The sequence below is a fragment of the Lactuca virosa genome, chromosome 1, assembly GCF_052849685.1.
Source record: "Lactuca virosa cultivar CGN04683 chromosome 1, Lactuca_virosa_CGN04683_v6, whole genome shotgun sequence".
NCBI lineage: Eukaryota > Viridiplantae > Streptophyta > Magnoliopsida > Asterales > Asteraceae > Lactuca > Lactuca virosa.
Window position 1 is genome coordinate 183935598 of NC_136426.1, and position 27259 is coordinate 183962856.

A 27259-nucleotide genomic window follows, 5' to 3' on the forward strand; every position below is an offset into this window, starting at 1 on the left:
TAGATATTGGATGAGATGATGGCAGGAATAGATACCCTGCATCAGTATGCAACTGAAGCTATCCAGACTACAAGGATTGCAGAGAGAGTTGTGGGTCGTTGATGTTTTTTGTTGGGATAATGATCCGTGTTTGGTTCTGATGTTTGTACTTTACTTCATTATGTTTTGAATACCCATGTGGGATGTCTTTTGGAATGTCTTTTGGAAGAAAACTGAAAACCTTGTTTTGATAATGATGTAATCTTTTGGGATGTTTAAACTATTTTAAATATTTTGTAGAAAAACTTATATTATGTTTGTCAAAAGTTTCAAATGTGAAGTTTAGTTATGAAATTTATGATAAATGTTTATTGTCAGATAAAAGATTTTTCATAGACTATAAAACTATATGCACAATAGTGGTGCAGAATATGGTTTTGACTTTGTGAGATGATTTGGAAAATGATGAAGTACCGAAAACTTTACACTATTTTAAAAAAATTACTTATATGTATTTTATTATTGTGTCTTAGAAACATGCCTTCAGGAAGGCCTGCTCGTGGACGCCCACATAACGAAACACCTGATATTGCTCAACTGGTAGCACAACAGCTCATGGCGGAAATCCCAAACATCGTCACTCAAGTCACAGCAGGTCTAAACGCTACTCAAGGAAATTTGAGACGAAATCAGGGTAACAATGAAATAGAATGCAGCTCTAAGTCCTTTATGGCATGTAAACCTAAGGAGTTTCATGGAAAAGAAAGCGCAGTCGTGTTTCTGAAGTAGATTGATAGTATGGAGTAGGTCCTTCACATTAGTAAATTCCCTGAACGCAATCAAGTGGAGTATGCAAGTTGTCTACTCCAGGATAGGGCATTGACATGGTGGAATACCCAAGTGCAAACCCGAGGTCATGCAATGGCATATCAACTAACATGGGAGGACCTAAAGAAGCTGCTGATAGAGGAGTATTGTCCTAAAGATGAAATTTAGAAGCTTGAGTTTGAATTCTGGAATCATACCATGGTTGGAACACAGATAGAGAAGTACACAGTCCGGTTCCATGAACTTGCAAAGCTGGTGCCTCACATGGTCACTCCTAAGGAGAAACGAATTGATCGATGCATTTGGGGTTTGGCACCCAAGATTCGGGGAATGGTTACTTCAGCAAACCCAACTACCATTAAGAGTGCAGTGACTTTGGCAAGTCGATTGACTAACGATATGATTCGAACTAAGAATTCGGTAAAGGGAAGCTCAGGTGAAAAGAGAAAGTCAGAAAATCAAGGAGAAAAGAAAAATGATGGTGGTTCAGGGAGGAAGCGGAAAACCACAAGGAATTTCATGGTGAAAACACAAGAAAAAGAACCAGTGAAGACTCAGGAACGACTCCGGTATACTGGACCGCATCCAAAGTGTGACAAGTGTGGGTTCCATCATGCGGGAGCCTGTCCAGTGTGCCAGAAGTGTAATCGGACGAGCCGTTTCACCAAGTATTATAGGTTGAATAAGGGTGAGAAAAGGGCGTGATATGAGTGCGGGACTACAGACCACCTCAGAAATGTTTGTCCAAATTTGAACAAGAGGCCTGGTAACAATGGTCAGAACATGGGAAGGCAAGTCAACCAGAGGAATCAAGGTGGGCAGGCTAGGGGTGTAGCCTTTTTGATTGGTGCAGAAGAAGCTCGTCAGAACCCTGAAGTGATAACAGGTACGTTTCTCCTGAACAATCACTTTGCATCAGTAATATTTGATGTGGGAGCGGATAGGAGTTTTGTTTCCTTAGAATTTAGACGATTAATAAAATTGCAATCGAAAAAGATGAAGAATGATTATGTTATTGAACTTGCTGATTGGTATGAAATTAGGGCTAATGACATAATTCAAGGTTGTACTTTGAACTTGGCTGATACACTCTTTAGCATTGACCTAATTCCCATAGAGCTTGGTAGCTTTGATGTAATAGTAGGAATGGATTGGTTATCCAAGAATAGGGCGGACATTCGTTGTTATGAGAAAGTCATTAGAATACCTCTCCCTAATAATCAAACCCTTATCATATACGGTGAGAAGTCGGGAAGAATTTTAAATATTGTGTCAAGCATGAAGATTCACAAGTACCTAAAGATGGATTGTGTTGAATTCATGGCCCATGTGGTAGAAAGAGGACTCGAAGCAAAGCAAATTAAAGATATCCCAGCGGTTCAGGATTATCCCGAAGTGTTTTTGGAGGAATTACCCGGACTACCCCCACACAAACAAGTTGAGTTTCGGATCGACCTAATTCCCGGGGCGGCACCTATAGCAAAATCACCATATTGCTTTGCGTCATCCGAGATGCAAGAATTGTCCGGACAACTTCAAGAAATTCTAGACAAGGGGTTTATACGACCAAGTTATTCACCTTGGGGAGCCCCCATGTTATTCGTTAAAAAGAAAGACAGGCCATTCCGAATGTGTATTGATTACAGAGAACTGAACAAGTTGATGATCAAGAATCGATATTCTCTTCCTCAAATTGACGGCTTGTTCATTCAGTTACATGGTGCTTCATACTTCTCAAAGATCGATCTCCGGTCTGGATATCATCAACTAAGAGTTCACGAAGGAGACGTTCATAAAGCAACATTTAGAACTCGTTATGCACACTATGAGTTCTTAGTCATGTCTTTTGCACTAACAAACGCGCCAGCTGTTTTCATGGATTTGATGAACAGAGTCTGTAGACCATATCTAGACAAGTTCGTGGTCGTATTTATTGATGACATACTTATTTACTCGCAAACCAAAGAAGATCATGAATGACATCTGAAGCTAGTGTTGGAGTTACTGAAGGAGCATAAACTGTATGCCAAGTTCACTAAGTGTGAATTCTGGATTCGGGAAGTACATTTCCTTGGCCATGTGATAGGCGAGAAAGGAATTCATGTAGATCCAGCTAATATTGAGGCAATCAAGAAGTGGGAAGCCCACAGAACCCCGACAGAAATATGACAGTTTCTAGGATTAGCTGGATATTACAGACGCTTCATTGAGAATTTCTGAAGGATTGCTCAACCATTAACATCTTTGACCCAAAAGGACAAAAAAAATTCTCTGGGAAGAGAAACACAAAGAAGCTTTCCAAATCCTAAAAAAAAACTATGCAATGCACCAATTCTAGCCTTACCAGATGGATCAGAGAATTTTGTAGTGTATTGTGATGCGTCTCATCAGGGTTTAGGATGTGTGTTAATGCAAAAAAGATAAGGTCATTGTGTATGCTTCCAAACAACTCAAACCGCATGAGAAGAATTATACAACCCACGATCTAGAACTAGGAGCAATAGTTTTCGCTCTTAAGATATGGAGGCATTATCTGTATGTAACCAAGTGCATCATTTATACCGACCACAAAAGCCTTCAGCATATCCTAGATCAGAAAATGTTGAATATCTGACAAAGGAGATGGGTGGAGTTGTTTAGTGATTATGACTGGGAAATACGATACCACCCAGGCAAGGCTAACGTAGTAGTCGATGCACTTAGCAGAAAAGAAAGAGTGAAACCTTCCTGATAGCTTTGGGAATGGTAATACAGACAAGCTTGAAATCTCAAATCATTGATGCCCAAGAGAACGCCTTGATCAAGGAAAATCTTCAAGGTGAAACTTTACATGGTTTAGAAGTGAGATTTGAAACCAAGCCTGACGGAGTACGTTATTTTAAGAATAGAGTTTGGATTCCAAGGGTTAACAATCAGAGAGACATGGTACTAGATGAATCTCATCGATCTAAATACTCAATTCACCCTGGAGCGGATAAGATGTACAAAGATCTTAAAAAGTACTATTGGTGGCCTGGAATGAAAAAGGATATTGCCTTGTATGTTGGGAAGTGTATGACATGCTCAATAGTTAAGGTTGAACATCAGAAACCATCCGACTTACTGCAACAACCTGAAATTCCACAATGGAAATGGGAGAAAATATCCATGGATTTCGTTACCAAACTCCCTAGAACTTCTAAAGGTCATGATTCGATTTGGGTCATAGTGGATCGACTGAAAAAATTTGCTCACTTTCTCCTTATTCGGGAAGAGTTCAAGATGGAAAAATTGGCCCAAGTCTACATCGACAAAATTGTTGCTCTGCATGGTGTACCTCTATATATCATTTCTGATAGAGATAGTCGTTTCACATCACGATTTTGGTGGATGTTACAAAAGGCTCTAGGAACCCAGATAAATTTGAGCACATCTTACCACCCTCAGACAGACGGTCAGACGGAGAAACAATACAAACCTTGGAAAATATGATACGGGCGTGTGCTATTGAATTCAAAGGAAATTAGGATACTCATTTGCCTCTAATCGAGTTTTCCTACAATAACAGTTACCACACGAGTATCCAATGTGCTCCATATGAAGCATTATATGGACGTAAGTGTCGTTCTCCATTGTGTTGGACAGAAATCGGAGATAGACAATTGACTAGACTCGACCTTTTCCAGGAAACAACTGACAAGATTGCTATCATCAGAGATCGGCTTAAAGCCGCCAGAGATCGTCAGAAAAGTTATGCGGACAATCATCGGAAACCTTTAGAATTACAAGTCGGAGACAAGGTACATCTAAAGGTGTCGCCTTGGAAAGGGCTTGTATGTTTTGGTAAGAAAAGAAAATTAAGCCCAAGATATGTTGGATCCTTTGAGATCATTGAAAGGATCGGTCTGGTCGCATATAAACTAAGAGTTAAGCGCCATTCACGACACATTCCACGTCTCCAATATTAAGAAATTTTTAGCCGACGAAGCATTGATAGTACCTCTGGAGGAAATCAAGATCAATGATCAGCTGAATTTCGTTGAGGAGCCGTTAGAAATCCTGGACATAGAGGTGAAACAACTCAAGCGGAGTAAGATTCCAATTGTGAAAGTTCTATGGAACTCAAAACGCAGATCGGAGTACACCTGGGAGCGTGACGACTTCATAAAGGAAAAGTGTCAACAACTTTTTCCATGCAATGACAAATGATGACATAGATTGAATTTCAGGACGAAATTCTTTTTGAGTGGGGGATACTGTGACAACTGTCAAATTCTGCTCATTCTCGGACTTACGCATCTTTTCATAAACCATATATACACATCATGCCATGGCCTAGTAGTAGAGATTAGGTCATAATCTTGTAGAAACCTGGATCCAACTAAAATCTTGGGCTAATATACTTGACTCTTACGATTTTAGTAAGTTGTCTAATTACTGTAGGAAATGCCAATACCCGAATTAGAACAAACTTCAAACATTTGTTAAGATTTATAAGGATATAAAACCCTAGAAACAAATTAAAATCTTCTAATTTCACTTCCACATGTTGTTAAATATCTAACAAAATCACAAAGCCTTAAAATGCCCTAAACTCAAAATTTATAAACTTTATTTTTTTTTCAAACTCCATAAGATTTATTATGAACTTAATAATAATATCTAAGAATAATAAAAATTTGGAAATATAATCAAAGATAGGAAATATTAAACCATTTATCTTATTCCTAAAGTTATAAGCTAAATTATCAAAGATTAATGTATAAATCAACCTAAATACAATTTATAAATTTCTTTAAAAGTTTTATAAAATATAGGTAAATTATTTAAATGTAATTATGAGAGAGAGGGCCTCTCTCATCCTCCAAAAAGTCGTACATCCTCTCTCCAAGGAACCCATTTCCAATTAATTTCAATTATATACTTCACCTCCACACTTCATCTTCTTTTCTTTACCCTCTCTTACACTCCACCACATACACCACTCAACACTCTCTTTCTCGCTCTCTAACTCACAAAATTTAGCAGCCAAGAAGTTCTTTCCACACCAAAGTTCATCTTCTTCAAGTGTTCTTCTTAAGGTAATCACTAAAGCCAAGCATTCTTCCTTCATTTCTACTGATAATTTCACCATTTTATGCATTTCTTTCTACTTCTACTCCATTCTATGAAAAGACTTTGAACCACATACCATATCCATGATTTTGATGATGATGGTGCTAGGTTTTCAAATAAAAACAACATGCATGTTGCATTTGGTGGAATCCCATGATCCAAACCTATGTCAAAATCAAGATAAACCACTTTTATACAAGTTTTGGTGGAAAAATCTAATATTAACCAATGTTTTCTTTCAAAAATGATTTTAAACTTTTCAAACTCATGCATGGACTTAAACGAACATGCATGTGTTGATCTTCAAGCCTAAGATGCTTGATGATCAAATTATGTTGTTAAAATGTTCAAACTCGTGCATGAAGTGATTTAAATCCACCAAACTATCTAAAACTCATATTTGACATGAATCCGATTTTTCCCAGAATCTTACCAACAACATGCGAAGTTCTGTAAATTTTCAGAAAATAATTTATTTTTCTCGAATTAATATAATTATTTCAAGAAAATAGATCAAAAATTCATATAAAATACTTTTTACAGCCAATAAATTCTGAGAAAAATTGGAGATGACCCATACACTGATTAAAGACATTGTATGAAGTTGTATGAACTTATAGGGTTGTTTTGTGTTAATTTCGAATTTGTTTTTGTTAAAGAGAAATAAATAGTAAAATATACTTATAAATGTCCAAAACCACATTTTATAATTTTCACATCTTCTGGAAATTATAAAGAATTCATACAAAAACTTACAGATTTTTCCATGACAATTTAGTATTTTTCCTGTTTTAATGAGTTTATAAGGGATTAAATTGATGAAAAATAGCTACACCTATCCACAAATTATAAAACTTCATCAGAATATCTTACATTACATATGAATCCTAAATAAAAAGTATAGTGAATTTTAGCTACTATTAAATAGTTTTTCACGAATTAATTCTTATTTAAGTGAATAAAACAAAGAAAAATAGTCAAACTGATTGAAAAATAACTTGTATATTTTTCCCAGATTCTATATGTTTAATAACAGTATTAAAAAAAGTTTGGGTAATTTTGGAAACGGTTTTCTGTTTATCTCCTATTTTGTTAGAATAAATGCACAAAAATAATTAAATCGGGTTAATCTGTTTAGAAATCCATTTTCATATTTTTTCCAGCTGAAGTATTTTAATAGCAGTATTACAAAAAGTTTGGGAATTTTTATCATCTGAATGTTATTTTTCACGAATTTATATTGATATGAAGGCTTAAAATTTTGGAAAAATAGCTAATCACATCAAAAATTCAAGGGAAATTTTATTGAAGACCTCTACTGTATTTGTGATATTGCCATAGTTATACATACTTTTAGGCAATATTTATTTATATTTTTATTAATAATTTGGTTATTTGCATAGAATAATGGTACTTATAGGCTTAAATTATATTTTGCAGCCAAATAGAAGCATTTTCGAAGAGAAGGACTAAAGTTGACAAAACATGGAACTTTGGAGGCTTGAAGGAAAGAAGAATAAAAAAAACTCAGCAAGAATTACACAAGAAGGTAAAAAGATCAAAAATTCTGAAGAAATTCAAAACGTCTGAAGAAATTTTTGGAGCAATCAAAGTATGAAGATAAAAAGATCAAAAATTCTGAAGAAATTCAAAAAGTTGAAGATACCAAGAATTACACAAGTAAGTGGTGAATTCGAAGAAATCAAATATCAAATATCAAAGAAATGAATAATTCAAGAGCTCCATAGTGTGATATCTAAAAGTTGTAATTCTCTAGATTATGTATGTTTGGGTAGCTTTACAAAAATACCTTGAGGTTAGAAAGATTTATGAGGATGGATTCGGAGAGATGCATAAAATGAGCATTGTTCAAAAGAAGTGGGCGCATGTTTATGAGGATTGTGAGTATTTAGAATTGAGGGGGGTTACTTAGGAAAAATTTTAGACACAAATGCACGCGTTGAGGTCTTGACATAATGGCTGAGTTTGAGATGGATCGTTCTATGTGATGTTGGTGATAAAGGTTTAATTTTAAAATAATTAGATTTGCTTGAGGGCAAGCAAAGTATAAGTGTGGGGTATTTTGATATTGCCATATTTATACATATTTTTAGACAATACTTATTTATATTTTTATTAATAATTTGGTTATTTGCATAGAATAATGGTACTTATAGGCTTAAATTATATTTTGCAGCGAAATAGAAGCATTTTCGAAGAGAGGGACTAAAGTTGACAAAACATGGAACTTTGGAGGCTTGAAGGAAAGAAGAATAAAAAAACTCTACAAAACACGTACTCACGACGTGAGTGGAGTGTTCTAGAAGATATGCACCGGATGAAAGAAGAGTCCTTGTCGAATACGTTAATCTCGCACTCACGACGTGAGGGTTGTCTGCTCACGACGTGAGATTGGAAAAATCAGAATTTATATAAACCCTTGTCCATTACGACTTGGGGGAATTTTGGCTGCCTTGGAGGGTTCCTGGAGACGATTTTCAGAAGAAGAAAAGTTCTGGAATTGGCTATTAGCATCCAAGGAGAGGAGAAGTTCATATTAGCTTAAGAATTTGGTACACTTTTATTATGTCTTTGGATATGAGTTATTTGTATGTATTAGCTAGTATGTCCAGCTAAATCTAGTTGCTTCTATTAGCTAGATGAAGCTAGAACTCATGCTTTTAATACATTAGATTTGACTTTACTTGTTGGTATTGTGCTTGTGTTGATTGATTCTACCTAGCATGTTTGATTTAATATTTGATTGCTTTAAATTCTTGTTCTGTGTAGTTAGTGAATACGAATCTGCATGAATTTGAATACCTAATTGTTGAAAAATGTTTTTGTATGTGACCATCACTGAAATAAGACGAATTGTTTTTTTTATATTATCTAACAAATATTATCAGTTATTTCAGGTTGCATAAATTCGTCATCAAACGGAAAATATGAAAACACGCGAATGACAAAAACGCATAGACGATAAAATTAGTTGTGCGACTAAACAGTTTCAACGATATATATATATATATATATATATATATATATATATATATATATATATATATATATATATATATATATTGTGTTGAAAAGTCAAAGAAAGAAGCATACCACTTGCACACACTAGCCATTACTTTAAAAATACTCAAGTGAAGAAGATATTTGTTTCATGTATGTATACTTGTATGTATGTATGGAAAGTGTATGTATATGTAAGTTAGTATATAAGAGAGTTGTGTGCTCTTTCATTCATAACCTCTTATAAACTTTGAAAAACCTCTCCATACACCAAAACCTCTCAACCAAGAACACCAAGAACACCAAGAACACCAAGAACATCAAGAACACCAAGAACACCAAGAACATCAAGAACACCAAGAACACCAAGAACACCAAGAACACCTCCAAACAACCTACAAATACCCTCCAAACATCCTCCAAATACCCTCCTTAAACCTCCTCCAAACATCCTTTAAACCACCACAAAATCTCCACCTTGCTGTTTTTTCGACATCAGAATTTCGAAGTTAAGAAAAAATTCACCGAGGATAACTCAAGAAGATAACCCTGGAGAGATTTTGACCGCAAATTATTCAGGACCTTACCTACATCCAGGAATTTTCCTCGATTTTTTTGACCACCGGAAACCCCAGAGAGACGCGAGAGAGAATTGGCTATCCAGAGAGATTTACTCCGAAAATCTACATTCATCACCACCCAAAGCTCTTTCAACTTCACCATCTTTGTTACCTTACACCACCAAAAATACAACCTTATTCCACCTTCAAACACCCTCCAAATACCCACTTCAACCTCATCAAAAATACCTCAAATACAAATACATAAACTCTTGTATTTTGTACCCTTTTGTAAACAACTTGTTTTACATAAAACCGAGCTTTTAATGAACTTTGTGTTACTTATCAAATACCGGATTGAACTATGAACAAATAGAGACACGGTCTATTAAGATCCAGTCCAACCCAAAGCCAGTTCAGTCAATTTATTGACGAACCTACTTGATAGACCAAGTCGCTCCACGAGTCCGGTTCTAAACCAAGTTCAGTCAATTGACGAACCTACTTGAAATATATTTATATATTTATATATTTTATTACAGCTTTACGTCATTTAAATACAGTCATTTATTTATTTATAGCTTTCTCGTATTTATTTATTTATAACTTTCTCGTATTTATTTATTTATAGCTTTCTCGTATTTATTTATTTATAGCTTTCTTATATTTATTTATTCCGCATCTCTTATATTTTCGCATCTTAAATCATTAAATATATATATCTGTCACATAGTAATTGGTAACTGAGCCTTTATTTGTGGTGATCAGACATTATATTTTCTAACAATTGGTATCAGAGATCGTGTGATTCATTCTGAAATTTTTGTCGAAAACTTTTGGTTAGCGTTTATATAAACCTTCCATAAGATTTTCTTTAAAAGTTTCATTTTAATATCACTTGTTCAAATCCTTAATCAAAAAATTTTAAAAAAAAAATAAAATATTTTATGTCTTCAACAAATTACTCAAACATGAATTCTGTTTCTATTGCTAACAGTTTGGGTTCAGGTTCACGGGCACCCATACTTATACCTGAAGAGTATAATTCGTGGGTTGGCCGTATGAACCTTCATCTAAATACTTTAGGTGAAAATGTCTGGAAATGCGTGGAAGGAACGTATACTGGAATCTCTACAGAAGATATGGCCACTCTTGCTACAAATCAAATCACAATAGCCGAAAACAACAGAAAGCTTGAACTCCAAGCTAAAAAGGAACTAGTTTCTGGAATCCCACACAGTATTCTAAGTCAAATGGATGACATTATACTGTTAACCGCAAATCAAATTTGGGAAAGTTTAAAAAATCGTTTTTGTGGAAACGAAAGAATAATCGGAAACAAGAAAACATCCATTTTGAATGAATTTGACAATTTCAAAATGTTTTCATCAGAAACCATTCATGATGCTCACGACAGGTTCAATTTTATTGTTATTAAAATGAACAATTTGGGTATCAAAAAGTCACAACATGATATAAATCTCAAATTTTTGAATAATCTTTTTGAAAGCTGGAAAATGGTAAAACTCATTATTCAGGGAAATCCAGCAATTCATACTGAATCTTTATACAATTTATATGGAGAACTTCAATCGTATGAATCCTCTATTGAATCACCAACCACTACAACTTTTGGTGGACCATTAGCTCTTTTGTCCACATCTTCTCAACACCAAACACCCTTTTTCGATCAAAATCAAAACCAAGCATTTTTGGGAAATTGTTATAATTCTTTTGATTCAAATGATGAAGCGGATTATCAACAACTATGCGCCTTGGTAGCAAACACAAACCTACAAAGATTTTTGCCAAATTCTGGTCAATCAAATTTCAGACCAAATTATCAAAACAGGCCATCTTTTGGACCAAACAATTCAGGTTTTCAACCAAGACCATACTTTGGACAAAACAATCCAGGTTTTCAACAAAGACCATCTTTTGGACAAAGTTCTCAAAGACCATCTTTCCAAAACTACCCAAACCAAGGTTTCCAAAACCGGGGATTTCAAAACAATCCCAATCCAATTTTTAATAACAACTCAAATCAAGGTTCTAACAACAATCAAAATTTTGGATTTCAGCAATCTCAACAAAAGAACCAAGCCCAGGCACCTGAAAGACCTCCAATTCAAAGTCAAAAGGCTGACAGTGATAATGATGATGTGATCATTTGTCACAATTGTAAAGGAACAAATCACTATGCTCGAGAATGTCGTGCTAAAAGCAAATCCAAAGTCAAGGACTCAGCATACTACGTTCAAAAAGCTGAAGAACTGAAGAAACAAGAAAAGAAAGATAAAGCTTTAATGGCAATCCACGAACCCAACGTCGAATACTGGCCAACTTCAGATGATGAAGCAGACTCTGAAGCAGCACAGTCAAATTTCTGCTTCATGGCTGGTGAAGAAATACCTTCAAGGGCTCCAAACGTCATTGAACAGGTATGGAACATGGTTGTAGAACTTGGTTATTCTAAAACAATTTTTGAATCCCATATAACCAAGATTGAGAATAGCCTGCAAGTTGATCTCAATACATATCATAACAACATGGTTAAAATGGACATTGTCAAGTCTGAATCACAAACGATGCAATTCAAACTCGGAGAAAATACAAGAACGATTTTGAAATTGGAAAGAGACGTTGAACGAAAATCTGAAGATAATGCTCACGTCTTGGAACAATTAAATCAAGCCCTAATTCAAAAGAGGGATTTGGAATTGAAAAACCAGTCAGTTATTTCTTCTGAAATTAAAGATATTTTAGAAATGGAAATCATTAAGTTGAAACAAAAATTTCAATCTTCAACTGATGAAAATTATGTTTTAACTCAAAAACTGACTGATTTTTCAAACAAAATCATATTTCTTGAATCCGAAAACAAAAGACTGCAAGGAAAATTGGATTCTATTAATATTGCTAGAAAATTAAGTGATGATATTTTCACTAAGGCAAAAACCTTAGGATCTGGCACAGTTAATACAAGTTATAAACCAGGAATTGGTAGAGAAGCATTTGAAAAGGAACAAATTGAAAACATGACAATTTGTGAAAACTCTGAATCCACTCTACCAGATCTTTTCACATCTGCCAACGAGGAAGATTCAGATGACGAAACAGTTATCAACTATAGCCCAGATGATACTGATTTCTTTATTTCCAAAAAGTCATACAAAAGGGTTGTGAATTATGAATCAGACTCTGTTAGTTCAATAACTCATCAATTGAGATCTAATGAACTAACAAAGAATGATGGCACAATCAAACCTGAGATTTTCCTAAATGGACAAAAATCTACTCATGAGCATGGAAATACTTCTGCTCCAAATGTCTTCCCTTCTTTGAATTCTACCATAGTTGGAAAGAACAGTTTGGGACAAAAGTATTCAAAGAAACAACAAAAAAATAAGCAACCCATTCAAGCTGTCCACGCTCAGTCCACAAAACCAAGGAAACTTTTGAAACCTGACTTTGTGCCACAAAAACAAGTTTTCAACTCTAAACCAAAACCTTTGCGAAAGACTGTTGAAAATTACTTTCAGGATATCAATTTCAAACAGTCAGGGAACTTTCAAAAACCATCATATCAGAAAGTTCAAAACCATCATTATAATGCTTTTCAAAACCATACTTCACATCCTAGATATGAGAAAACAATTTCTAACAAAACATCACATCTAGGATATCCTACACCAAAACACAGATCTTATCAACCCACGGGTTTTCAAAAACAAATCACTTTTTGGGAAAACTTGATAAGTCAGATCAAACCACAACAATTCCGTCATAATAAACCAAGACCCTACAACAAAAGAAATTCATCAAACAAAGTACCTAAGTTAACAACTGACAAACCAAGACCCATTCAGATTTGGGTACCTAAACCTTCTGTCTAATTGCAGGTACTTAATGCTGGAGAGCCCAAGGATGATACATGGTATATCGATAGCGGCTGCTCTAAGCATATGACAGGAAAGAGGAATTTCTTACGTGACTTCAAACCAACCGACACCAATCAAGATGTTACCTTTGGCAACAACATGACAGCAAAAATCATGGGTTATGGAAACATAACAAATGGTAACTTTACCATCAAGAAAGTTGCTTATGTTGATGACCTGAAACACAACCTCATCAGTGTTTCTCAGTTGTGTGACAACAATCTTGAAGTTATGTTCACAAAACAACGAAGCTTGATCATGGACGCCAAAACCAAAGATGTTATTGTTGACTCTGACCGTGCCGGAAATATGTATCCACTTGACATGGATCTTATTTATGGAAAACCCGATATTTGTCTGCTATCCAAAGCCCCAACAGATATTAGTTGGTTATGGCACCGCCGCCTTTCCCATCTAAACTTTGGGTACATCAACAAACTCATAGGCGATGATCTTGTTCGAGGGCTACCACTTCTAAAACTTGACAACGAAACTCTTTGTGCTGCTTGTGAAGGAGGAAAACTTTCCAAATCAACTCACAAAAGCATCCCAAATTCTAGTGTATCTGAACCACTAGAATTGTTGCACATAGACCTTTGTGGCCCTGCCAAAACCCAAACCATACAAGGGAAGAAGTACATTCTCGTTGTCGTTGATGGATTCTCACGCTTTACATGGGTCTTTTTCTTAAGACTAAAATCAGAAGCACCTGAAGAGATGATCAACTTCATCAAACAGATCGAACTAAAGCTCAAACGACCTGTTCGAAGAATCCGAAGTGATAATGGTTTAGAGTTCAAAAACAAGACTCTAGATTCATTTCTCAAAGACAAGGGAATTGAACACAACTTCTCAGCCCCATACACTCCACAACAAAACGGAGTTGTCGAAAGAAGGAACCGAACACTGTGTGAAGCTGCAAGATCAATGCTTATCTTTGCTGATCTGCCACAATACTTCTGGGCAGAAGCAATAGCCACAGCTTGCTACACTCAAAATCGTTCCTTAATCCATAAACATCTTCATAAAACACCATATGAAGTCATTAACAACCGAAAACCAAACATCAAATTTTTCCATATTTTTGGTTGTCGATGCTTCATAAAGAACAATAAAGATCACCTCTCAAAATTTGAATCAAGGTCGGACGAAGGAATTTTCCTTGGTTACTCATTTTCTTCAGCTGCTTATCGAGTACTGAACAAACGTACCAGAGTAATTGAAGAAAGTACCAATGTTCATTTCGATGAATTTTATGTTAGGAAATTGGATCGTGAACATTTTGGTTCAAAAATGATCAATAATATTTTTCAAAATCCAATTCAACAAACACCTTCTCCTGACAGAGATATTGAAATCGATCTTGATTTACTTTTTGAACAACCCAAAACCGCTTACAATTCTGAACTTCTAACTACTTCTATTGATTCTACAGGAACAACCACTGAAGGAACTCCACAAACAAACCGAAATGATGCAGATCAATTCGAGGGGGAACCACCTACACATACTTCTTCATTGGAACAAACACCAAATCCTCCTTTAAATACCCCATCCCCAAATATCCAAAACAATCCCGATGCATCATTTATGGGGGAACCTTCAAACCTATTCCAAGATGAAACTCCCGGAGAAGAACAATGGGATACTGAAATTCCAATTATTATAGCGGAAGAGAATCGCTTAATAAAATGGACCAGAAACCACCCAATTGACCAAATCATCGGAGATCCAAACTCAGGCATCCAAACTAGAGCCGCAACTTCTAATGATTGTTTATTTGGAGCCTTCTTATCCATGACTGAACCCAAAACCATACATTCTGCTCTCAAAGATCCAGACTGGGTAAAAGCTATGCAAGAAGAGCTAGAAGAATTTGAAAGAAATGACGTATGGAATCTTGTCCCTACCCCACCCGATGTTTCTGTTATAGGTTCAAGATGGGTGTTCAGAAACAAAACTGACGACCAAGGAATCATTTGTCGAAACAAGGCACGTCTCGTAGTCAAAGGATATTCACAACAAGAAGGAATCGACTACGATGAAACATATGCTCCAGTTGCCAGAATTGAAGCAATTCGCATCTTTCTTGCATATGCTGCACATAAGAACTTCAAAGTATTCCAAATGGATGTTAAATGTGCATTCCTACATGGAGAGTTAGATCGAGATGTATACATCCAACAACCACCAGGTTTCGAAGATCCCAAATTTCCTGATCACAGCTTCAAATTGCAGAAAGCTGTCTATGGCTTGAAACAAGCACCCCGAGCCTGGTATGCCACATTGACAACCTTTCTCGAAGAATCAGGTTTTAAAAGAGGTTCAATCGATCAAACCCTCTTTCGTAAAATCTATAATAAACATCTTTTAATCGTACAAATATATGTTGATGACATTATTTTCGGTTCTACTGATGAATCTTTGAGTATTAAGTTTGCAGATCTAATGAAGAGCAAATTTGAAATGAGCATGATTGGGGAGATGACTACTTTTCTCGGACTTCAAATCAAACAGTCAACTGATGGCATTTTCATCAACCAAGAGAATTATGTCAAAAACCTACTCACTCGCTTTTCAATGGACAAATCCAATACCGCAAAAACCCCAATGGCTTTTGGATACAAAATCGATGCAGACTTAAATGGAAAACCTGTTGATCAGAAAAGATATCGTGGAATGATCGGATCACTCTTATACCTCACTGCCAGCAGACCTGACATCATGTTTTCTACATGTGTCTGTGCCAGATACCAAGCAAATCCTATGGAATCCCATGTAGTTGCTGTGAAACGCATCTTCAAATACCTAAAAGGCACTCCCAAACTTGGCCTTTGGTATCCAGCTAAATCCGATTTTCAGCTGAACGCTTTCACCGACTCAGACTATGGAGGATGCAAGTTAGATAGAAAGAGTACATCTGGTAGCTGTCAATTCCTAGGAGGTAGACTAGTGAGTTGGACTTCAAAGAAACAGACTTGTGTATCCACATCAACAGCAGAAGCTGAATACGTCGCTGCCGCCAGCTGTTGTTCGCAAGTCATATGGATGCAAACTCAACTGCGAGACTATGGCTTCAAAATTTCACAAATTCCCATATTTTGTGACTCAACCAGTGCAATTGCCATTTCTCACAATCCCGTTCACCATTCCATGACAAAGCACATCGATATTCGATATCATTTCATCAAAGACAACATTCAAAAGGGTCATATCGAATTGCACTTCATCAACACCGAAGATCAAATTGCCGATGTCTTCACTAAGGCTCTCGATGAAACAAAGTTTCAATACTTCCTAGGCCGTCTAGGAATGTTAAATCCAGATAACATCTATCCTTAAACTTTTACTTTTTGTTTGTACAAAAGTGTGTTTACTTTCATTCAAAAGGAAAATTCAAAAAAGAATTGAAAATTGCTTTCCTTTAAAAAAAATTACCAAAAACATTCAAATAACCAATATTTCCAAAAACATTCAGAAAACCAAATCTTCAAAAAAATTAATAAAAGACTTGCCATAATAAGCTTTTATAGAACCTTGTGATTAATCTTCTCTTGACTTAATTTTCAGATGCTTATGCTCGATGAAGATTTTAAGTCATATTGATTCTCAATTGGAGTGAAGGTTCAAATATCCTACTTTTCGTAATGTATATAACTTTATTTCCTTCGATTTTATTTCATTATTGACGATTTTAAACAATCAAGGGACATAAGGTTAGGAGGTTCAGATGAAAACAAAAACCCATGTGAGAATTTGTGCCTCGTCAATCTAAATCATTGTGGAAATCATTTCTTGTGAGCTTAGGTGTGTCACTATTGCTTATAAGGTATACCCAATTATACCTTGTCACGGTCTCATTTTTGCTTAGATATCAAAATGACCAGGGACGATACATTCATTTCTTACATACTAGACAAACTGTCTTTTATGCCACCTATCCCTACCTAGATAAAAGCCAACCAAAAATGAAGACTTGCGATCCCATGATCCATCAAGCAAACAACGACATATCCTTACAAGAAAACCAAAGGAGAAAAAAATATCTATCAACATCTAATCCTCAAAGACAAATCAACAAGAAAACAAATGGATTCAATAAAGATATACCAAACAAAACAAAAAAAAAATATTCTATATTTGGTATTTTCAAACAAACTTTCAACCAAATGGTTATTTCAAAACAAAAATCATAAAATCCCGCGATTTGTTTTAACCATTTTTCACAAAAGAAGATATCTCAATCCCTCAAGACAAATACTCTCAAAAACAAATTTTCTCAAAAGTAGCTAACTCTCGATGCCAAAAGAAAATATCTTTTTACAATAAATTGATATTGATCAACAAAAAGGATACCATCAAAGAAGAAGTTGCAACAAAGGATTTCCCGGGATACTGTAGCCTTCATCACTGAAGAATCTTAGTTGCAAACTGCACTATGAAAATTGCTAAACCCCTCTACATGTATTTCCCGACGGAGAGAGAGTGAACTTTAATGGCATGAATGAAGAAACCCGCTGAGTAATGCCGAAACCAGTCTTATGTGATTGATTATCTAATAATGAGACTAAGTGACCTTTCAGGAAAAGCATAGCTGAACACCTCCAATATGAGTGTGAGTCGTCAGAGAGAGATATCACTCATTTTTAGTGATCATTAACTTGCTCTGCTGCCAGAACAACCAAACACCCAAGTGAAGTGTGAGCTATACCTATGAGCGTTCATCTGAATCGACCTGTTAGACCACTTGTCGTTGTTAATAATGCTATAAAATCTTAGGAAATTTCTTTAGATACATATATAGCTACCCTTTGATAACCGAACCCAAGACTTTGATTCGGAAACAAATTTCTGAAAATCTTTTACATAAGATATGTTAAACAAAGTCACAAACTTTCAAAACAATCACTATGTTTTATATATCTTATCTATTGACAAATCTTTTATCTCGAATCTTCAAAAGTTCAAAACTGTCAATATGATTAAATCATAACTGTCCTTATTCCAGCAATGATCACATAGGGGGAAATTGTTGAAAAATGTTTTTGTATGTGACCATCACTGAAATAAGACGAATTGTTTTTTTTATATTATCTAACAAATATTATCAGTTATTTCAGGTTGCATAAATTCGTCATCAAACGGAAAATATGAAAACACGCGAATGACAAAAACGCATAGACGATAAAATTAGTTGTGCGACTAAACAGTTTCAACGATATATATATATATATATATATATATATATATATATGTATATATATTGTGTTGAAAAGTCAAAGAAAGAAGCATACCACTTGCACACACTAGCCATTACTTTAAAAATACTCAAGTGAAGAAGATATTTGTTTCATGTATGTATACTTGTATGTATGTATGGAAAGTGTATGTATATGTAAGTTAGTATATAAGAGAGTTGTGTGCTCTTTCATTCATAACCTCTTATAAACTTTGAAAAACCTCTCCATACACCAAAACCTCTCAACCAAGAACATCAAGAACACCAAGAACACCAAGAACATCAAGAACACCAAGAACACCAAGAACATCAAGAACACCAAGAACACCAAGAACACCAAGAACACCTCCAAACAACCTACAAATACCCTCCAAACATCCTCCAAATACCCTCCTTAAACCTCCTCCAAACATCCTTTAAACCACCACAAAATCTCCACCTTGCTGTTTTTTCGACATCAGAATTTTGAAGTTAAGAAAAAATTCACCGAGGATAACTCAAGAAGATAACCCTGGAGAGATTTTGACCGCAAATTATTCAGGACCTTACCTACATCCAGGAATTTTCCTCGATTTTTTTGACCACCGGAAACCCCAGAGAGACGCGAGAGAGAATTGGCTATCCAGAGAGATTTACTCCGAAAATCTACATTCATCACCACCCAAAGCTCTTTCAACTTCACCATCTTTGTTACCTTACACCACCAAAAATACAACCTTATTCCACCTTCAAACACCCTCCAAATACCCACTTCAACCTCATCAAAAATACCTCAAATACAAATACATAAACTCTTGTATTTTGTACCCTTTTGTAAACAACTTGTTTTACATAAAACCGAGCTTTTAATGAACTTTGTGTTACTTATCAAATACCGGATTGAACTATGAACAAATAGAGACACAGTCTATTAAGATCCAGTCCAACCCAAAGCCAGTTCAGTCAATTTATTGACGAACCTACTTGATAGACCAAGTCGCTCCACGAGTCCGGTTCTAAACCAAGTTCAGTCAATTGACGAACCTACTTGAAATATATTTATATATTTATATATTTTATTACAGCTTTACGTCATTTAAATACAGTCATTTATTTATTTATAGCTTTCTCGTATTTATTTATTTATAACTTTCTCGTATTTATTTATTTATAGCTTTCTCGTATTTATTTATTTATAGCTTTCTTATATTTATTTATTCCGCATCTCTTATATTTCCGCATCTTAAATCATTAAATATATATATCTGTCACATAGTAATTGGTAACTGAGCCTTTATTTGTGGTGATCAGACATTATATTTTCTAACACTAATAATTCAGTGAACACTAGTTTATTATAGCTAAGATCAAACCAATCTTAGACAAGTAATTGAATCATTGAATTAGGCTGTGCTAGAGAACTCATATTATGACCATAATTGTGTTTACCAAATCAATCTTACATGGCTCCAATCATATTCAATAATTGATTCTGTGTTAACTATTGTGTGACCATACATAGACTTACATGAATTAATTAATGTTAGTAGATTTAGAACTAAATTGCTAATACTATCTTAATTGGTACCAACAGTAATTGTCATAACTAATTTATAAACCATTGAGGGAAAGTGGATTCGAACTAACAGAAGCGTTTTGTTAATTGATTGAATTCGTATTAAGAATTAAGTTCACCTAAACTTGCAAAATTAGATAAAACCCCTTTCTTTGTTAATAATTAGATTAATTTAGTAGTAGATAGATTAATTAGTCAAAAACCGTTCCCTGTGATCGACACCCGACTTACCCGACTATTCTATAATTTGACTAGGTACACTGCCTAGGTGCAATTTAGTTAGTTAAGTTAGTTAGGTTATAAATATAAAATTAGGTGTACCTATTTGCACGCAGCAAGTTTTTGGCGCCGTTGCCGGGGAACGGCTTATTTGATTGTTTATTTATTTGCTTTAGATTGATCGATCCTTTTTTTGGGGTAAAACCTGCAAAAAGTTACATTTTCAGTTTAGGTTTTTGTTCAGTACCAGATTCACGACGTGAGCATTAAAGCTCACGACGTGAATTCAGTAGATTTTCGTTCTTCTTCGTTTTTTTTTCTTTTCTTTTATGTTAGTTTTTCTTTGTTCAATTTTACGTTTTTATTTTGTTTATTTTGCAGGAGTTCATGACCAGAGGTTCAAACACACCTTTGGTACCACCACTTGAAGATCCAAAGTCAGCCCTTCACAAAAAGAAGGATAAGAACGTGAAAGACGATCAAACACCAAAGAAGACACCCTTACAAGAGTTCAAGTCAGTGTTCTCAAAGAAGTCGGGGAAGAAAACGGGAGAATCGAGCTCATCTACAAAGGACAAGAGCAAGATTGAAAGCTTAGATCAAATACCTATCCCAAACGAATCTGAATACGAGTCCGAGAACGAGTTTGGACTATATACGAGCGAACCCGAAGACGAGCCAAGCAACGAAATGGCGAACATTGAAGAAATGTCAATGGGAGCTTACAAGAAGCGTATTCGAGAAGATGTTGGTCCGGGATTGGTACAACCCACGATTCCTGCCACTGCCACATTCGAATTGAAGGGACACATCCTTAATTCACTAAAGGATATTCCGTTTTATGGAAAGGATCATGAGGATGCTTTCAAACATCTAGATGAGGTCAACGACATTGCTGACTATTTCAATGTCCCAAATGTCAATAGAGATACTGTCTTGCTAAGGATGCTACCAGTTACTTTCAAAGGAGCTGCAAAAGACTGGTTGAAAGCACTCCCACCTGGTACAATCACTACTTGGGCTCAAATGCGTGAGCCGTTTCTAGACCAATTTTGCCCACCATCTAAGATAGCAAAACTCAAGAAGGCAATAGCCAACTTTGAGCAACAACCGAGGGAGTCACTATACGAGGCATGGGAGCGTTACAAAGGATTGTTAAGGAATTGTCCTCAACATGACCTTTATACAACAAGAGATGTCTATTTTCTATGATGGGGTCAATGTCATGACTAGACAACTCCTTGATTCGCAAGGCCCTCTCACGAAAAAGAATCCTAACCAGATCAAGGTGCTAATTGAAGAACTCGCAAAACACTCTCGTTAGTACCACAACCCAAGACAAGATGGAACAAAAGGCAGTGGGGGTGCACAATCTGAAGAAATGGCTGCTATGATGGCAATGTTGAATAATATGGACCGGAGATTGACCCAAATGGACCAATCAGTTCATGCAATAAGAGTTGGATGTGAAAGGTGTAATGGTCCACACTTGACCAAGGATTGCAGCTTAGATGATAATGGGTACAAAAAGGCTCAAGTTTGCTACTCGAGTGGGGATAAATATGATGAGGATTGGAGAAAATTAAAGAAAGAGTGGCTGTCATACGATGAGTACAAGAAGCAAAAGGAAGAAAAATATAAGCAGACAGGTCGAGGCTTCTACCAAAAAGAGCAACCACCAGCCGAGAAGAAAGTAGACTTGGAAAATATTCTGACCCGATTTATGGAGGTCTCCGAGAAAAGGCATGATGATACTGATGCGGTGCTAAAGGAACACATGAAAATGATGAAAGAACAGCAAGCAATGATGATTGACCAGCAAGCCTCATTAAGAAATCATCAAGCATCGATTCATAATTTAGAAGTCCAAGTTGGTCAACTAACTACTTTGGTGAGCAATAAATTATCCCCCCAATTTCCCGAAAAGAAGACTCATTCCCATGTAATGATGATTGATACTGAAGAAGAGGTCATCTCTGAGTTCCTAGAAGCACTAGAGGTGGAACCAAAGCCATCCGGACCAAAGCCAAAGAAGTCAAAGATTGAAATCGAAGATGTTGCTGAAGTACCAGACTCACGACGTGAGCCCGATATGCTCACGTCGTGGGCTCAGTCTGAACAGAAAAATTATGTAAACGTTATGGCTTATAAACCGCCTTTACCATTCCCGTCTCGAGCTAATCTCAACCCATTAGAAAAGGAACATCTGGAGTTTATCAAGCAAGTAAAGGGTATTCCTATTAATACTCCTTTTATTGAGTCACTATCTAAAATTTCAGAGTATGCTAAGTTACTTCAAGACCTTATAGACACTCGTCAACAATTAAAGAAGAACTCCAAAGTTATTCTTAGTGAACAAAGCTCAAGATTTGTATTGGGAGAAATACCTAAGAAGATGGGAGATCCTAGACGCCTCACTCTTCCATGTGAGTTTGGAAACAATTTGAAGACTTATGCTTTAGCCGATTCTGGGGCTAGCATAAATTTGATGCCATATTTCCCTATGTTAGCAATAGACATAGAAGATGGCACCCTCGGTCATTAGGCTTGGGTTGTGAACTCATGATATGCTAGTTATTAGTGAATAAAAAAAATTAACGTAAATAATTAAATATTAAAAAAAACTAATGGTAATGTCTTCGGCTTTTGCGATCCAAATAAAATTGAAATTTCAGCCCATAAAGTAACCCTTTTTTTTCATCAAATCCTCAATTTAACCTACAATATCTCTTCTTTCACCCTCTTCCCCATATATCACGATTCCTCCTGTACCTACCTCTACTTATGTATCTCTTCCCCCATCGGTGATGATTTCTATTTGTTTAATCGCCAGTCTCTACACTGACATGGTTTCGACACCAGAAAATTCCCTAATAACATCATATCATTAGAGATGCGACCTTCGACTTTGAAAATCAGATCGTATCCTTCAAGATTCGACCTTCATGTTCATCAGGTCGAGAATCAGTTCGTTTGAAAATCAGACGACATCATGGTAACCGATAATTACTTCACCTTCTTAATAGTTGATATTTTTCATTAATCTTATATTGTTCGTAAAAGATTATCTATAGTTGTTGACATATTATTTGTGCTAATAAGGTAAATTGATAATCATTATTGATTTTTTTTCATTATTTTTGCTAATAAGGTAAATTGATAGTCATTATTGAAATTCGTCATTAATATTCTCCTATTTAGATATGTAATTGTTCGTATATTTGGTTTGATTTTGGGAGGCTTTAAATCAAACAATAAACTAATAGTAAGCGGAGGTATGCCTATGGTGTCACAGTTTGCTATTATATCTTTGTTCCCTATACAATAATAAACAATTAGTTAAGTGAAAAATATATTTATATTATTAAAATTTTATTATTGTTGTTCTTTGTCCTCTTTTTTTTTTTAATTTTTTTCCCATAAGATCTTCAACATTAAAATTTAAGAAGGCAAGTTGTTAGCCACTTTTTGAGATGTAATTTATTAACTAATATTTGATCAACTATTTTTGTAAAGAAAATACAGCCAAAAGAGACCTTTATAATCACTTTAATATGTGGAACGTCTCTTTTTTTTCTTTTTTTTTTATACTCCAAAATATCAGTACATGCAATGGTTTTTTGGATTCTATATGCTAAATCTGAAGTAAAGCTAGCCCGTTTTTTTTTTCAAACCCCAAAGGAAAAAATACTTATGCATGGATGCTCATTTTTCAACCACTTTTGGTCCATATTTTTTTTTAAATCTTTTTTAATTTAGATGTAGAGTTGATTCTTTTGGGATTTATTTATTTTTACGAAGCATGTTCCAGTTTAGATTTTTTTTTGAAACGGCAAACAATTTAGCGGAAGCCTCACCACAATATTTCAATGATGACCCCGAGTTCGAGCTCCTATACAGGGCAAACTCAGCCCCCAAGGTGATTTCCAGAGAAAACTTCCCACACATGGGGCATAATTGTAAGAGGCAAATTTAATAGGTTCAAAGATTTGAACTCCTGACCTCAAACCCACGTGGATATCAAACATGTGCATCAATCCAGCTAGGCTAGAGATCATTTGCATGTTCCAGTTTAGATACATCAAGATTTATGTGAAGTAGTGTTTAATCGACCGTTTTATTTTAATGATAACCTCTTGATTAATCTATAAAATTACTATTGGATTACTCTAATAGTTTATTTGGAGTTTTTTTTTTACTTATAGATTGCAATATATATATATATATATATATATATATATATATATATATATATATATATATATGAAAAGTGAATATGTGGCTGTCATGTATGTAATATTAGGTATAGAACCATCATAATTGACTTCATTTTGATTAAAAAACACATTTTTTTCCTTGTTAGCTTCTTTCTATTGCTTTTGAGCTTATATTATTTTCGATTTCATAATTTATCCCCTACATCTATGCATTTCGAATGTGTTGTTTATATTAGACCTCTAGTAGGCTTGATAACTTTCTTTGAAACCTACCATATGTATACTTGTATGGTTCTTTTTGATGTGTTATGGGAAGAAATTTATTGGGATTTTAATGAACAATTTCAATCTTTCACTATAGTTTTCTATACTAAATTTGAATATGAAGACTTATACGTAGTTGATAATGTATTCTTGTACATGGTTTGTGGTGCAAAATTAAATATTTAAAACTCCATAAAAATATGTACAAAGCTTATCATCTAGTCTTATAGAGAATACAAGAAGGATGGTAGATAGATTTGATTGTATTTTGGTAAAACTATGTATTTTTTTGATGGTTCTATACCTAATATTTGGTACATAACAGCCATATATATATATATATATATATATATATATATATATATATATATATATATATATATATATATATATATATATATATATGTTCAAAAGTTCATTTGTTAAAAAATTTCATTTGTATCCTTTTACATCTATTGAAAAATTCATTTGTTGAAAAGTTATTGTTGAAAAGTTCATTTTTTTAAAAGCTATCTGTAACATTAGTATTAGATTTCTTCAAAAGTTTATTTTGATTCTTTCTTTTTTATTCTTATAGATTTCGAAAAAAATTATTTATATGTTTAATAGTTCAATTGTTAAAAAAAATTATTTGTATCATTATACATCTGTTGAAAAGTTCATTTAGTAAAAAGTTATATGACAAATTCATTTGTTTAAAAGTTCATTTTGTTTAAAAGTTACTTCTGTTGAAAAGTTCATTTGTATCATTTACATTTGCTGAGAATATCATGTGTATGGTTTTAAAATCTTGTAATAATTTGTTGAAAAGTTAATTTTATCATTTTACATGTGTAAAATAAAAATGATACAAAAGATTTTTTATTTATTGAAGCAATGTGCAATCATGTTGATAATCTTTGATTTTTCAAGGGGATGATAGACCTTTGAAAGAGATAAAGAGGTGCAAACAAACCATTACCCGACTTCATCTATATTATTGAAAATATAGCATTAGGAGAAAGACCAATGTAGATCATAATCCAAAAAAAAGATAGAGGGGTGAAGCTACTTTTGGGAAAAATAGAGGGAGAAAGAGATATAAGAGAGAAGATGAGGAGTAAAGAAATGGTTATTGGTCTTCTGGTTTTAAAGTAGGTAAAACCCACCAATGATCCGTGTGAAATCTTTGTTGGTTTAGAATCCATCTTTTGATTCATCATGTTAATGCTAAGATGTAATATCCTCCATTGGATTAGATGGTAACATAGGGGAAAGGGGTTGGATTAGATGGTAACATAGGGGAAAGGCTATAAGATAGCAATCTTGGGGAACGATTGTATTGTCTGACAAATCCACCTTGCGCCTTTTCCCTAAAGCTTGCACCTTTCCCCTAAGGGGTTGGCTAAAAAGACACCCCATTTTACCATATAGACACCCTAATTAATTTTTAAAATATTTTTATTGGTTTAAATTGCAATTTTTTCCGAGAAATATGATTATGAGTAGTTGATTATAGGTTGACTTTTTATAAAAATGATAATAAGGTGTCTAAGAGGTGTCTTATTAGCAACACCCTTTCCCTAAAGCTTATTTATTTTTTGTATTTTATATTTGTTTGTATGTGTTATATGCTATAGAAATGATATCTTGTATATTTATCATTGTTTTTTTTTCTTTTTCTTTTGTATGTGTGAATGAGAGGGGGTTTGGGTGGGGTAGCATTTGTGGTGCATGCATTGAAATGTTATATGTTATGGAGTATAATAGGCGGCCTCTTACTATCTATGATTAATGCTAGTCGGGCGAGTTAGGCGGAGTCAGTCCTGGGTGGCTGTATTCGGTCCTAGACGGTCTAGATGGTTTAAGCTGAGATTGTTTTCACATTATCGATTTACCATCACTTTCAACTTCACTTTCCAACGGTATTGTGATTGCTCTTTTATTTATGTTACATATTTATTTTATAAGTTTGCATTTAACTGCTGAGATTGAGTAGTTTTGTTAAAATATTTCTATTCTTGTATATAACAGGATTGCTGGAAGAAATCAATTGAACAACAATATACACTTTTCTAGCTTGATCTAATAATCTACACAAGTAAGGTAACAATTTTTATCATTTTTAAGCAACATTTGTATTATTCTAAAATTTATATAATATTTTAAGTACATAATACATTGCACATAAACTCTATTTGACATAATTAGCAAACCTCCAACACATCACATAACCCGTTTACAAAAATATTACAACAATATGATGTATGTATACAAAATGTGATATGAAATACAAGAAGACAAGGTTTTGTAATGGTTCCAGAAACATCAAAACGAACGAGTTTAGGTCCAAATAATCAAAG

At 34.6% G+C, this 27259-nt stretch overlaps 1 non-coding gene across 1 annotated transcript; it reads right to left on the minus strand.

Annotated features, from left to right (window-relative positions):
- Positions 1–21510: 21510 nt before the first annotated feature.
- On the minus strand, positions 21511–21617 carry LOC145151650 (small nucleolar RNA R71). The gene has a single exon (XR_013732213.1). It is a non-coding gene; the product is annotated as a small nucleolar RNA R71 (small nucleolar RNA).
- Positions 21618–27259: the final 5642 nt, after the last annotated feature.